The 16798-nt window shown below is 36.6% G+C and overlaps 1 pseudogene; it reads left to right on the top strand.

The window, feature by feature from the left end:
* Positions 1-1270: 1270 nt before the first annotated feature.
* Positions 1271-16798, top strand: part of LOC136133635 (heterogeneous nuclear ribonucleoprotein C-like) — a 62007-nt pseudogene continuing 46479 nt past the window's right edge.

The following is a 16798-nucleotide window of genomic DNA, read 5'->3' as shown; positions in this document are numbered from 1 at the left end:
CCTCCTCCCCACCCCCGGACAGCTGTCCCAGGCAAAGAGCCACTTTCCCACCCCTCACATCCATGCTCTCTTTCTCCATCAATTTCCACTTCTGGATTTCTAGGTGCCTTGACTCCCAGCTGGAAAATCCAAAAAGAGAAGCAAAACTTTAAACTCGCTGCCAGCTCAGTGTGGCATTCTTCTTCAAGTCACTTGCTACTGTTCACTTTATCGAGTCCTCAGATAGCTGTTTCAGGGATTTGTTCCCAGTTCACAGGTGCATTCAATGGAAAAGACCAAGTGAAATGTGCTTACTTCTTTTCCGGAACCAGAACTCTAAATATCACTTCTGAGATATATTTTATACTTAGTGAATACTAAGTATGTTTATCCTGGGTCAAGCACAAGTCTAGAAAGGAAGAGCAACTGTGCTATTAGTCTGTAAAGATTTCCTGTAGCTATGAAGTCAAAAGCATTGACCAGAAAGTTTTTATTCAGATTGACATACTACAGGGCATAGTCCACCAGTTTTATTTTTCTGTCACTGGAAATAGGGAAATTAAATAAGTCTACTTATTTAGACGCTCACAAAGGTAGTAACTAATAGAAACATTCAAGTAATATCCTTGGTTTTTACTTAGTGTCAGTTTTTTCATTTTCACATTGTTATATTTATTCAGACTGTGATATTTTATTACCTCTTTATGTAAAGCCATACATGAGTAACATCTTGAGGATCTTGGCTCCATGTAAACATTTCCATTTCCTAGAGAATCTACTCTCTTCCTTCAGTCATAAAGTAGGAACAGCATAACTGTGCACATGATCATTTTTTTCTTGGTCTCCAGGAAATATGATGCCAAAGTTAATACTAACTTAAAATACATAATATGTCCTATGATTTTAGTATTTACATCCTCCATTTATAGGATGTAAGTTGGTCTGATTAAATTTCCATTTTTCTATATTGATAGATAAAAATTTTATATTCACATCTTTTACAAAATTTACAGAATTTACCTAGAAAATTATAGATAAAAAATAAAGCTGTCGATTTTGTGAAGAGGCGAAGGCTGAGCAGTTGCGGCTGCGTTGCGGACCTCGAGCAGCAGTCGGCTTCTCCGCGTAGATCTCAGGAGTAGGAGATTCAGAATCGAATCTCTTCTCCCTTCCCCCCCCCCCAGTTACAAATCACTTTAAATATATAAATTAGTGGAACTTGCTTGAGTGAGATTTCTTTGATCTTCAGCTACATTTTTCAGCTTTGTGAGGCACCTTACCATCAAAGACAATGGCCAGCAATGTTACCAACAATGTTACCATCCTTGCTCCATGAACTCTCTTGTATTCATTAGGAATCTCAATACTCTTGTGGTCAAGAAATCTGATGTGGAGGTAATCTTCTCGAAATATGGCAAAATCGTGGGTTGCTCTGTTCATAAGGGTGTTGCCTTCGTTCAGTATGTTAATGAGAGAAATGCTTGGGCTGCTGTGGCAGGAGAGGATGGCAGAATGATTGATGGCCAGGATTTAGATATTAATCTGGCCACAGAGCCAAAAGTGAACCGAGGAAACTCAGGTGTGAAACGATCTGCAGTGGAGATAATATGGATGAGTACCAGAACACCCTTCTCCGTCCCCTCTACTCAGCTCCTCTTTTGACTTGGATTATGACTTTCAACGGGATTATTATTACAGGATGTACTGTTACCCAGCATGTGTTCCTCCTCCTCCTCCTATTGCTCGGGCTGTAGTGCCCTCAAAAGGCCAGCGTGTATCAAGAAACACCTCACAAAGGGGAAAAAGTGGCTTCAATTCTAAGAGTGGACAGCGGGGATCTTCTTCTAAGTCTGGAAAGTTGAAAGCTGATGACCTTCAGACCATTAAGAAGTAATTGACCCAGATAAAACAAAAAGTGGATTCTCTACTGGAAAGCCTGGAAAAAATCGAGAAGGAACAGAGCAAACAAGGAGTAGAGATGAAGAATGATAAGTCAGAAGAGGAGCAGAGCAGCAGCTCCCTGAAGAAAGATGAGACTAATGTGAAGATGGAGTCTGAGGGGGTGCAGATGACTCTGCTGAGAAGGGGGACCTACTGGATGATGATGATAATGAAGATGGGGGGATGACCAGCTGGAGTTGATCAAGGCTGATGAAAAAGTGGCTGAGGAAGGAGAGGATGACAGAGACAGCGCCAATGGCGAGGATGACTCTTTTTTTTTTTTTTTTTTTTTTTTTTGCGGTATGTGAGCCTTTCACTGTTGTGGCCTCTCCCATTGCGGAGCACAGGCTCCAGATGTGCAAGCTCAGTGGCCATGGCTCACGGGCCTAGCCGCTCTGTGACATGTGGGATCTTCCCAGACCGGGGCATGAACCCGTGTCCCCTGCATTGTCAGGTGGACTCTCAACCACTGCGCCACCAGGGAAGCCCGAGGATGACTCTTAGGCACATAGTGGGGTTTAGAAACCTTGTCCTATTATTTCTTTACCTAGGCACTTGTCTACGATCAAAATTTTCACCAGATCCTCTCCCCTAGTATCTTCAGCACATGCTCACTGTTGTCCCCATCCTTGTCCTTCCCATGTTCATTAATTCACATTGCCCTGTGCCTAGTCCCATTTTCACTTCCTTTGATGCTCCTAGTAGTTATGTTAAGTCTTACCCTGTAATTTTTGCTTTTAATTTTGATACTTCTTTATGACTTAACAATAAAAAGGTTGTATGTATGAGTTCAGTAGCTGCTTCCCTAACTACAAAGGCAGTCTCATTAGTTGAGTAGCACCTGAGAGCAGCTTTGAATTAGAGGTATGTGGGTTATACCCCACATGAGTGCTGTGTGGGGCTGTTCAACACAAATGTAACAATGTATTTTTGTGAATGAGAGTTGGCATGTCAAATGGATCCTCTAGAAAAATAATTAGTATAATAGTCTTAAGATTTGTTTTCTAAAGTTGATACTGTGGGTTATTTTTGTGAATAGCCTGATGTTTGGGACCTTTTTTCCTCAAAATAAACAAGTCCTTATTAAACCAGAAATTTGGAGAAAAAATAAACACCCTGGTTTTTTATTATTGTAGTTAAAACAAATAAATAAAGCTGTCAAGAAACTTACATCCTATTGTCCAATTTTTCCATGCATCCATACAATGAGGAAAAAGGAATCGATCAATTGCAGATATAACTTTACCTTCACCCAGGACACCCTTTCTCATGAAAGTTTCAATTCAACACTTTATCTATATTTTCATTCAGCCTCAAATTTCACTTGTGCATATTTAACATCTAAATCCATTATACTTTTTATCAGACTACTTATATATTTAAAAGCTGAAATGTAAAGTTCTTACAACTCAGACAGTTTTGAATTGCTTGTAAATTCCACTTGAGGATATATATATATATATATATATATATATATATATATATATATATACATATACAGTTTGGGAAAACCATAAAAAATCCAAAGTTTCCCCTAATTAGTTCCATAGAGAATCACTACAACAAACAAAAGCATAGAATTTTAATCTCTCAGATGCCATTTAACAGTATCCTAATAAAGTGTTATGTATTTTCAATACTGTTTTAAAGAGAACACAGATGAATTATTTGGTTGCAACCAAGAGACTGACACAAGGACAATGTTTAAATAAACATTGTATCAAAAAGAGGTGTGCTAATAGAAAGTGGTTACCCTACCTCTATACGATTATGTTTACTTTTCCTCTCTTTGGAAATTTACAAAATTTGTGTTTGACAGCTTTTTAAATTTTTCACTGAATAGAAATTTGAATTTCTAATTACAAAAATTGAACTGAAATGAACTCTCCCATGTGCTGTGTAATGTTGCATATTCACCTTTTATTTTAAAAAGCAAAGTCCAGGTTCAGTGGCCTGCAGTGGGAGTTTGATAATCAGTTCCTTACCCTTTAAATCAATTTTCAGGCCATGTCTCTGAATGCAGGCAAAAATAGTCAATCTGTGTGAATTCCAGCGTCTATTTCTCCCCTACCCTAAATATCGAGGTCATTTGCTAGAAAATAGGAAGGGAATTGGGAATGTGGATGTGTGTAGTACGTGTGGTGGGGGAGGAGCTGGAGTTGGCTAAAATTGCATAGATGATTGTCCCGAAGCTATAAACTTCCTTTGTCAGTGGAGATGGCTACCTAAATTGATTACTGGTTTTCATGACAGCCAATTTAGATAATTTGAGCCTTCCACAGCATGAATTTTAAGGGTCGAATTATTTAAAAAATTACCCAGTTTTCTCTTCCACAGTTATCACCTCAGATATTAGTTGTTATAGTATAGAGATTACTTCTTTATGAAAAAAATATTGAAAATGCATTCCCACAGAAGTATTAACATGTCAAATTTTAGGCACACGTATTCCTGAAGAATTTTTTTTTTTCTGTTCCACACCTGCATAGAATTGAATTTTAAAGTGATTGTTTTGTTGTTGATGCCTTTTACAAAGGTAGACAATGTTTCTTATTTGTAAAGAGAATCAAGCAAAGTCCACAGAAATATTGAAATGGAAGATCTTTCTGATAATTTTGGCATTTCCTGATACACCCCAATGGCCACTTTATAAACTGTTATCCTCTTGCATGACATGAAACTAGCTTGCTTCTAACTTAACTCCTGTGAACTGTGATTCGCTTTTCTAAATAGCAATGTAATTCCACATTTAATAGAATGTTTGGTGGTCATGTGAGCCTGATAATGCTAAATATTATCACTATTTTTAGATTCTGTATTCAGAACATACAGGGCATATATTCTGTAAAATGATTCTTTAGGAGGCTATTTGAGGAAAATCTTGTGCCTTAAAGGTGTGTTTTCCCAGGAGCTCTATACAATTTAACTCAATTTTGTTAAACAATGGCTCATAAGTTTCAGGGGATATCTGGAACTGTGGGAAGAGTAGGCTGACCATCAATGCTTATGTACATGTGACCTCATGACCTTCAGGGAGAAGCCCATCCACATGCACATATTTGTTCTGAGGAACCGGATGTTGGGCAAAAAGGACACATGGATTTGAACATAGTCCTTTGTGTGTCACTCTGACTGTCTCCAATTCCTGACCTCCAGGTTTATGCCTGAATACTAGAGCAAAAAACTGTCAACAAGAGGTTATAATGTGCACACTAACATACTAAAAGTCATATAGACGGAAAGCTAACAAAAGAGAAGAAAATTGTAAAAAGATCCAAAAAGAGGAAAAAGGAAACAAAGAATAGAAATTTAAAAAATAGGAATATGGCAGAATTTAAATCTAACTACAGCAACCATTACATGAATATAATGGGACTAAATACTTCAATTAAAAGTCAGAAATCATCAGTTTGGATAATAAAGCAAGACTTGACTTCATGCTGCTTACGAGAATTGTACTATATTATAATTATACTAATAGGTTAAATGAAATTGGATGGGAAAAAATATAACACACTAACAGTATTCAAAAAAAAAGCTGGAAGGACAATGTTAATATTTGTCAATTTCAGATCAAATAATTTTTCAGAGGTGTAGAAGTCATTTCATAATGACAAGTGTGTCAATTCATCAAGAGAAAATAATATCCTTAAACATTTGTGAACTTAATTACAGAGCTTCAAAATACATGAAGCAAAAACCAATGCAACTGCAAGAAGAAATAGACAACTGCAAATTTATAGCAGGAGATTTCAGCACCCCTCTTAACTACTGATGTAACAGTTAGTCAAAAAATTGATAAAAAATAATGAATGACTCAACTCCATCAAATAATTTGACCTAACTGATTTATAGAACATTCCATTCAATAATAGCAAAGCATATATTCTTTTCATGTGTATGTGAGACATTTATTAAGATAGATTATTTCCTGGGCTGTAGAAAACTTAATTCATACAAAAGTATATTCACTGAATACATTTGATTGTCAGAATTCAGTAACAATATGATACCTTGTTATCCCCCAAATTTGGAAAACAACACTGTTAAATAACTCCACGGGTCAACAAAGAAATCAAAGAGAATATTATAAAGATTGTGAATTGAATGAAGTTGAAAACATATCACATCAACATTTGTGGCATGTTGATAAAGCAATATTTAGAGGGATATTTATAACACTAAATGACTATTTTAGAATATAAGAAATATATCAATCCAATAAGCATACATTGGACTTCAAGAAACTAGGAAAAAAGGTCAAAGAAAATCAAAACCAAGCAGAATAAAGGAAATAATAAGGATCACAGGAGAAATCAATAACTTTGCAAACAGAAAAAAATAGCAAAACTCAATGAAAAAAATTGGCTCATTGAGAAGATCAATATTACCGAAAAATCTCTAGCAAGACTGACCAGAAAAAAAGAGAAGGAAGACACAAATTATCAATAGCAGGAAGTGGAGAGATGACATCAATGTACATCTTATGGACAATTAAAGGATAATTAAAAGGATATTCTGAACAAAATTTTAACAATCAATATGATAACTTGAAAGGAATAGACACATTTCTTAAAAACATGAGCTGCTAAAATTCACTCAAGAAAAATAGAAAACCTGAATACCTTATAGTTAATAAAGAAGTTGAATTGAATTTTTACTTAAAAAGTCTTCTATGAAGAAAACTACATGCTCACATGCCATCACTGTTAGTTCTACCGAACAGTTAAGGAAGAAATAATACCAACCTACACAAATATTTCTAGCAAATGGAAGAAGTGAAGATGCTTCCCAATGCATTTTTAAGGCCAGCTTTAATCAAATACCAAAGTGGCAAAGAGAAGGACGAGAAAGAAAAACCAAATGAAACAACGGACCATCTATGTTACAAACATAGATGCAATAATTCTAAAACAAATTTTAGAAAATTAAACAATATATAAATCCAACAATATATAAAATGACACTGAGATTTATCCCAGGAATGCACAGTTGATTTATCATTCATAAATCAATGAATATAATTAACTTCCAATCAATATTGCACTGGAGGTTGTATGTAGCAAGGGCAACAAGGCAAGAAAAAGAAAAGGGATATAGATTGAAAGGAGAGAAGTAAAACTCTTTATTTGCAGATGGCCTAATTGTTTATTTAAAATATAAACAGCTCAAGAAAGCTAGAAGTAGGGCTTTGAAGCTACAGTAACATATAACAAAATGACCTCAATTTTGCTTAGTTTTTGAAGAGTTTAAAATAAATCAGAGTAGAGTTGTCTCTAACACATATAGAGCTTGATAGTCTTCACTCTTTTCAGTACAACAAGAAAAGAAGCTGAAAAAAATGAAAATCCATTAATTTTTTGGACCTGGCAACTAAACAATGTTGCTTGCCATCTGCCTCTACAAGGGTTGAGTCACTAGCCACTGCAATCTCTGACCTTTAACATACCCTGAAAGGAGTTCAGGGCTGAGATCAGAAATGAGTCATCTGTGCTCTGGGAAAAACTGGCAAAACAGGTCTTCAGATAGTTAGATATTTTCAGATTTTATAAGCCCAATTTCTTGCATCTTCTCATATCTAGAAAAGCACTAAAGTCATTAATGGAGACATCTATTCCTTGTAGCAACTTTCTACTGAGATGTGTGCTTCATTGCATGCACCACCTTCACCAAAATCATATATATACTGACTTCCCCTATTACCTCTTTGGAGCTATTCCTCAGAACTATCTGAGATGCTGTCTCCTGGGCTATAGTCCTCATTTTGCCTCGTGTAAAACTTAACACACATCTCTCACATTGTGCTTTTTTTTTTGTTCAGTCAACAGATCTATCAGGGAAATGGGGTCACAGGGCAAACAGTTATCTTGAAATTTGGACAGACATGTGAATATAGAGAATCTCATCAGAGATTATTTTATCAGGAGCAGGAATTGCTAAAGCCATGAACTGGTAGAAACACTTCACTTTAATTTTGAGGAATTGCTGGAGGCTGAATGTGGTCTCACTTTAGAGTGAAAACTCCTGGGAGTCCAGTCATAGGAGGACACTCACATTTTCATGAGTTTTATTTCCAGAAACCCCACCAGGTTCTCATGGTTAAAACTTAAGAAAAATCCTCTCTTGCTTCTGTCAGGGGAAGGAGAAAAGAAAATATTTTAAAATACTCTTAGAGCATTATCAATAACAAAGGCATACCCTCCAAGGAAAAAGATATTACCAGATCCTTACCAACCAGGTGCAAGGGCAATTATCCAATCTAGCTCCCTCTAGCCTTCCTGTCTCACCAAAGGGAAGGATAAAAATGTTAAGAAAAACTTCTGAAGATCTCAGCACAGGGACATAAGCCCATCAACAGACTTAGATGTAATCATAAGATTATAGAATTCATCTCCCCCCTCACTCTCATACCTTAACATCACATCAACAAGGTTTCAATAAAATAGCAGTGAATTATAGCAGAATTTGCTGCAAGACATAAACTCTATTAAGAAGGAGCTCTCAGGAAACTAAGCAACAGTGGGAGCAAAAACAAGGAAAAAGGAACTGAAAAACAAGTCTGAAGAGAGAAAGTAAGTATCGGAGACAGACTCAGATATAACACAGATTTTGGGTTATCAGTGTGCAGTAAAGATTTGCTAGATCAGGGGCTTCCCTGGTGGTGCAGTGGTTGAGAGTCTGCCTGCCGATGCAGGGGACGCGGGTTCGTGCCCCGGTCCGGGAAGATCCCACATGCCGCGGAGCGGCTGGGTCTGTGAGCCATGGCCGCTGAGCCTGTGCTCCGCAACGGGAGAGGCCACAACAGTGAGAGGCCCGCGTACCACAAAAAAGATTTGCTAGATCAGAAGTCTGGTCTCTGTCCTCAGCTACCTCTAAGCCCTTGGAAGTTCTTAGTGATGGAAGTGTCTTTGTTACACATGATGAGTCCCTCAGACCACACCTGATTGGTTATGCTAATAAGGTGAATCATGCCAAGTCCCTCAGACCACAGACTGTCAGTGTGACCTCTAAGGAGGGGTGGACAGAAAACCAGGTTGGCAATACTTCAAGGTGATGTGCAGGTACATGTGGATGCCAGGATGGGAGTAAGTCCTGAAGACAATGGAAGCTTTGTGTTAGAAACCCCCCTGGCCTCTACCCTATGCACCTTTTAGCTGGTTCTAATTTGTATCTTCACTCTGTAATTAATGATGTCTATGAGTATAATAGCTTTCAGTGAGTTCTGTGTTTCTGGTGAGATGAAGTGGAGGGTGGACTTGCAGTAGGTATCAGAAGTGAGAGTGGTCTTCTGTGGACACTTCCCTCTGACTTTAAAGTTGGACCCTAACTCCTTGCAGTTGGGGTCAGAACTCTCAAACTCAGTTGGCTGGAGGACTGTGATTTGACCTCACAGTCTGACCAACTCTGGGTAATCAGATAGGAAACTTAAAAATGACTATCATTAATATGTTAAGGCCTCTATTGGAAAAAGCAGAGAATATGTGATAAAAGATGGGCAACATTAAGCAAAAAGGAATTTTAAGAAAGAATCAAAAGGGAAAACTAAAAATGAAAAATACTGTAATGGAAATTAATTATGCTTTTGTGGGGTTCATTGGTAGACTAGACATGGCTGACACAAGGATCAGTGAACTTGAAGACAGGTCAGTAGCAACTTCCCAAACTAAAAAGTAAAGAAAATAAACTGAAATAAAAAAAGAACAAAATATCCAAGGACTGTGGGACAATTGCAAAAGGTATAACATATGGGAAATGGAATATCAAAAGAAGAAGAAAGGAAAAATGGAACTAATAAATATTTGAAGTAATAGCTGACAATGTTTTTAAATTAATGACATATATTAAACCACCTTAGACCCAGTAAGCTTGGGTCTATAAACATCATATTAAAATTTCAAAAAACCAAAGACAAAGAGAAAATCTTATAAGAAGCCAAAGGGGGGGGAAAATCAATTTATCTGTAGAGAAACAAGGATAAATATTGTATGAGACTTCCTGTCAGAAAACACTTAAGCAAGAAGAGAGTAGAGTAAAATATTGAAAGTGTTGAAAGAAAAAAAAATTCTATATAAAATGAAATTATCCTTCAAAAGTGAAAAAGAAATACTTTCTTAAACAAAAACTGAGGGATCTCATCACTAGCAGCATAACCCTATCCCCCTGCCCCCCAAAAAAAGAGTTAAAAAGACTTCTTCATTCAGAAGAAAAATAATATAAGCCAGACATTTTTATCTATATAAAGAAAGGAAGAACATCAGGGAGCAAATATATGAAGAAAAATAAAGTATTGTATATTTATTATACTTAACTGACCTAATAAAGAACTGTTCAAAGTAATACTAGCAATAATGTGTTGGTGTTTATGGCATATGCATATGTGAAATGAATAACAACAATGCTGTAAGGGACAGAAGAGGAAATGAGAATACTTGTAAGACACTTCAATTACACATGAACTGAAATAGTGTTAACTGAAGGTATATATATATAAATCTAGTAAAAACTCATAACTTCAAAACTTTAAACTTTAAGGAGAGTATAGTTGATATGCTGGGAGAAGAGAGAGAAAGTCATCAAATAAAAGTTCAACTAAAAACCAGAGAAGGTAGAAAAAGAGGGGAAGATGGAAAAAGGAAGGAAACAAAGTGGAAGCATGCAACAAATAGAAAACAACTGCAAAATTCTAGATATTAAGCCAACCAAATCAATTATCACTTTAATTATTATCTAAGCACGTCAATTAAAAAAACAGTGATTGTCAAGGTGGATAAAATACTAGATCCAACTATATGTTGTCTTTGAGAGACCTGCTTTAAATATAAAGACATAGATAGGAAAACGGAAAGAGATAGAAAAAAATATATCCCGAAAAATCTAATCAAAATAAATTTGGAGTAGCTCACTTAGTTTCAGACAAAATAGACTTCATAATAAGGAAGATTACAGGGATAAAGAAAAGGGTCAGTTCTCAAGGAGACACTTCAATCCTTGGAATGTATGCATCTAAAAACAGAATCAAAATATGGGAGACAAAAACTGAGATCTTCAAGAAAAAAAATAACAGACAAATTCACTAAGGAATTTGGAGACTTCCGTCCCCTTTTTTCTGTAACTGATACATACGGTAGGCAGAAAATCCATAAGGATTTAGTTGAACTAAACAGTATCATTAATCAATTTGATCTAATTGACATATACAGAACATTTCATCCAAGAATAGATGAATACACAATCTGCTCAAGCTCTCATGGAATATTCACCAAAAAACAAAAACCAATACAGGGCCATAGAACACACTTTAACACATTTAAAAGAATAGAAATCATAAGGAATAAGAAAATTTTGGAATTAAGCTAGAAATCCATAACTTGGAATAACTTGGAAAATCCCAAGTTCTAGGAGATCGAACAAAGCACTTCTATAATAACACTTCATCAAATAAGTCTCAAGAGAAATTTTTTTAAAAATTAGAGATAAGTGAAAATAAAAAATCATTTATAAAAATTTGTCAGATGTCTGAACTTGCCCAACCTTCAGTTTCTGACAATAAAATGAGTGCAATACTATAATCATATCTATTCCAAAGGGCTGTTGGGAAGATTATAAGATGATGCATGTAGCTGGCATACAGTGAAGTTTTAATAAGTATTATAAATATAATAGTATTGATAAAAATCTTTCAAGCTTCTGGGGAGATTGAGACTTGAACAATCATTCATTCAACATGCCTTCTGTACCTACTCTGTATCAGGCCCCGGTTCTAAAGAGATAAGATACACTATGTCCTCTTGACTCTCAAAGACGCTTAGTGTCTGGAGGGAAGATAGCAGTGCAGTCAATGCAGCAGAAAAGGAGGCACGTACAAGATGATTCAGAGGCTTGGTGATAAAGGCAGTTCATTGGTGAGGATGTTATGGGCTGAAAGAAAAACACAACTCAAATTGTCTTAAGTAATTTGAAAATTTATTATTGTACATGACAGTGTCAAGAGACTCTACCACCCAGTGATTACATCAAGGACCCAGATTCTTTCAATCTTTATGCTATAATAGTGTTGGCTTCATTTTCAGACTGTTAGTAAGGAGAAACAATATTCAAGCACATCCAAATATGATAATGTGTAGAAGAAGAAAAGATTTTAAAAAATTCTTTATCTCCTTATAGGAGCAAATAAACTTTTTCTGGAAGTCCACTAGCCAACTTCTCTAATCTCATTGGCCAGACATGGGTTATGCGGCTATCCTGTACAAATCACTGCAAGAAGAATGAAATTACCCTTAGAATCTGGAGCAGGGATGAGATTAGCCTCCCTCTAGGCACATGGATGCATGGGGAAGTGTAGAAACCTAAATCAAATCCCAATCAAAATCCCAGCAAGCTATTTTATAAATACTGACAAACTGATTCTAAAGTTGATATTTAACAAGGCTAAAGACACAGAGCAGCCAACACAGTACTAAAAATGGTGGAGTCGGCTTCCCTGGTGGCACAGTGGTTGAGAGTCCACCTGCCGATGCAGGGGACACGGGTTCGTGCTCTGGTCTGGGAAGATCCCACATGCCACGGAGCGGCTGGGCCCGTGAGCCATGGCCACTAAGCCTGCGCGTCCGGAGCCTGCGCTCCGCAACAGGAGATGGTGGAGTACTTGAAAGCAATCAGTGTAATCTATCATATCAATAAGCTAGAGAAGAAAAAATATATATTAGTTGATGCAAAACAAGCATTTGAAAAACAAAACACCCATTCATGACAAAAACAGAAAACTAGAAATATAGGGGAACTTGTTAAAGAAGATCTCCAAAAAATGCTTACAGATAACATTATCACTAAATGGTGAGAGACAGGATATCTTCTCAATATCAAAAACAAGGCAAGATATCCTTTCTCACAGTTCCTATTCAACATCACATGGGATGCTATGTAGTATAATCAGACAATAAAAGGAAATAAAAGATATTCAGATTGGGAAGGAAGAAATAAAACTGTCTTTGTTAGCAGATGACACAATTCTCTACCTAGAAAACCCCAAAGAATCAACAAAAGAACCTTAAAACTAATAAGCAAATATAGCAAGTTCACAGGATACCAAGATAATATACAAAGGTCAATTGCTTTCCTTTGTGCTGGTAGTGAACAACTGGAATTTGAAATTTAAAAAAACCCACAATACTGTTTAAAATAGCACCCAAAAAATGAAGTACTTAGGTATAAATATAATAAAATATATACAAGATCTATATGAAGAAATCTACAAAATTCTGACTGTAGAAATCCAAAAAGGTCTAAATAAATTGAGAGATAGTTATGGATTGGAAGACTCAGTATTGTTAAGATGTCAATTCTTTCCAGCTGATCCATAGATTCAGTATAATCCCAATCAAAATCCCAGCGAGCTATTTTGTAAATATTGACAAAGTGGTTATAAAGTTGGAATGAAAAGACTAAACACACAGAATAGGCAACATAATACTAAGAAAGAAAAGTATTAGAGGATTGTCCATACCAGACTTCAAGACTTACTGTGAGTATACAGTGATCAAGACATTGCAGTGTTGGTGAAAGGAAAGAGACAGAATCACTGCTTATTGGAACAGAACAGAGCCGATAAATAGACCCACACATATTTGGTCAAATGATCTTTGACAGTGGTGCGAAGACAATTCAATAAAGAAAAGTTTATCTTTTGAAAAAATGGATGCCCCTAAGCCAAAAAAAAAAAGAAAAATGTAGATTCAGCCTTAAATCTTTTATTAAAATCAACTCAATCAGACACCTGAATATAAAAGTAAAAGTCTATAGAACCACTATAATAAAGCTAAGAGAAAATCTTGGGTTTGATGGTAAATTTACATTATAACACCAAATGCATGATCCATGAAAGAAAAATACTGATAAATTGGATTGTATTAAAATTGAGAACTTCTAATCCACAAAAGACACAGTTAAGAGAATAAAAGAAAAAAAAACATAGACTGTGAAAGAATATTTGCAAAATGCACATTTGGTCAAGTAACTGAAGCAAAATCTTTAAAGAGCTAGCTATTTGTATCAAATAAGCTATCAAGAAAAACACTCAGGGCTTCCCTGGTGGCCCAGTGGTTGAGAGTCCGCCTGCCGATGCAGGGGACACGGGTTCGTGCCCTGGTCCGGGAAGATCTCACCTGCCGTGGAGCGGCTGGGCCCATGAGCTATGGCCGCTGGGCCTGTGTGTCCGGAGCCTGTGCTCCACAACGGGAGAGGCCACAACAGTGAGAGGCCCACGTACCGCAAAAAAAAAAAAAAAAAAAAAAAAGAAAAAGAAAAATATTCAGAGGAATCCTAAGTGAACATTGTTAAGTAGCCAGTAGGAAAAGGTTATACACCCTGTGATGCCAATCATATGGAATTCTGGAAAAGGCAAAATCACAGACTTTAAAAGTACCAGTAGTTGCGAGGTGTCCAAGGAGAGAATAGAAAGATAAAGATGTGAAGCACCAGGGAATTTTAGGTCGTGTAACTATCTGTATGGTTTCATAATGATGGATACATAACATGCATTTGTGAACATGTGTAGCATTTTATAGCACAAAAAGTGAACATTATTGTATGCAAGTTAAAATAAAAATAAGTTAAAATGTTGGGGGATTATAGAAAGGACTGCAGACTGTGACAAGAGAACCTAATATGGTTATAAATAAAGCAACTTCAAGAAGGAAGTGTAGAGGAAAGGTGCTGGCTTATATAACTTTGGAAGTGAGTGAAATCTGTTAAAGTGAAGGCAAAGGGAACTGCACATAACACTGTATTCCAGTTGATAGAGTTGTTTCCCACAGGAGTACTGGATAGCAATTCTCATACTACTGTGGAGGTACATAGGAGTTGAACACTTAAGGAAATAGACAGAAGATGGTAGGAGAGGGAATTTACAGACATGCAAGGATGGGAGGCTAAAATGATCCAAGTGGAAATGGATTAAAGTTGGAGACATCAGTGAGAACTCAGTGTAATTACAGATGGTTACATATGGAAATAGTTATAGCTATTTATATATACACAGGTTAATAGATGCACATATATTCCTTTGCTCTAAAGGACAAAAGAAACAACTCTTCAGGAGCAAGGAGCCCACCTCATGCCCAGATCTTTGTTTCTAATGCCTATCTCCAAAAAGAGAAACCAAAGCTTCCTGGAGAAATGACTGATTCCAGGACTGGGCCAGGAAGCATGCAAGACAAGCGTGGTTGGAGCCTCCTGCAGTGTCAGGAAGCAAGGAAGTTCCCAAACAGAACAATGAGAGCTCACACTGATGGGGCATGTCAGAGGGGTCAGGGGCCACACAGAGAGCCCCATGGCTGGAATGGTCTGTGTCACAAATCCAGTAAAGTCATATTAGGTTATAACTCAAGTGTAGACTAAATATTCATGAGTCCATGCTGATCTAGATAAATGACTTAATAAATTAATCAATGAGGAAGGAGGAATAAACCTCCCATGCAGAAGAATTCCAAATAATTTATATAGCTATTCAGCCCTAAAGAAGAGAGATCACAACTCCAACTCTGCAAGCGTGAGCTACACAGAGACTTCCTTCTGAAGAGGAATCCAGGGGGAGAGGGGTGGTTTGAGTAACTTTACAGTAACAACCTGACAACCACCACTTCAGACAAGTTATCCAAGTCGACATCAAAGTTCATAAATTATGTTGCTATTATGTGTCCTTGACGTAATATGATGAAAATGGCACTTTATTCCTGTGATTTTCCTCCTCAAATCTCAGAGCCCCAGTCAAACCATAAGTAAAACACCAGACAAATCCCACCAGAGGAAAATCCTACAGCATCCCTGACCAGAGCTCCTCAAAACGATCAAGTTCATGAAGGACAAGAGGAAATATGAAACACTGCCGCAGTCAGGAGGGGCTTAAGGGGAGACGAGAGCTGGATACAGTGTGTTGTGCTGCATAAATCCTGGAACAAAAAAAGGACAGTTTGGTGAAAACTGAGGAACTGTGAATACAGTATGGACTATTGTTAATAATACTTTATTAGTATCTTTTCATTAATTATAACAAATGTAACAAAGTAATGTAAAGTATTAATACAGGGGAAACTCTGTATGACTATATGGGAACTCTCTGTACTATCTTCCCAATTTTTCTGTAAATCTAATACTCCTCTGAAAAATAAAGCCTAATTTAAAAATAACCACAAAATAACCATGCTGCCGTACTTTTCTCTAGCAGCTTTTTCCAGCTATGTCTCATTAATTGCAGCTATATCATAGTTTTCTCTTCCTTTAAATTTTGATATTTATTCCGTGGAGCTGTTGGGAGGATTAAAACTTCACAGTGCAGTCCCTGACATAGAGTAGATTGCCGATAATTATTCCTATGCTCCCACAGCTAAAGCCATTCTAGAGCTGATATTTGAGAATGGCCACCAGGGCCACAGGGAAAGAACAATTTCATGTATTATGTTGAGATATAGATTTTGAACAAAATGTTGCTTGAAAGCACAATCACCTATCGCATTAATTTGATTTATGTATTCATTTATTTTTTTTCAAACAGCAAATTTGCAGCAACTACCTTGGAAACTTTGACAGGCTTCTGAACCACTAAAGGAGGTAGCAGAATGTAATGTTAATAAAATATATTTCAGAATCAGGGAGATTTGGATTCAAATCAAACTATGCTGTGTAGTATCTTGTGCTTTCGAATAAGTTACTTAAACTCTCTAGGTCTCAGCTTTCTCACCTTAAAACAAAGAATATTTTTTATAGCCTTAGTGTGAAAATTAAATGAAGTAATGCTTAGTAGGTATTTAGCACAGTCCTTGGCATGTAGTAAAGTGACAATATGCTGTTGCTGTTTATTATTATTCATATATAAGTTCATGAG

This window comes from Phocoena phocoena, chromosome 14 (assembly GCF_963924675.1).
Source record: "Phocoena phocoena chromosome 14, mPhoPho1.1, whole genome shotgun sequence".
NCBI lineage: Eukaryota > Metazoa > Chordata > Mammalia > Artiodactyla > Phocoenidae > Phocoena > Phocoena phocoena.
This window is presented reverse-complemented; position numbering and strand designations above follow the sequence as displayed.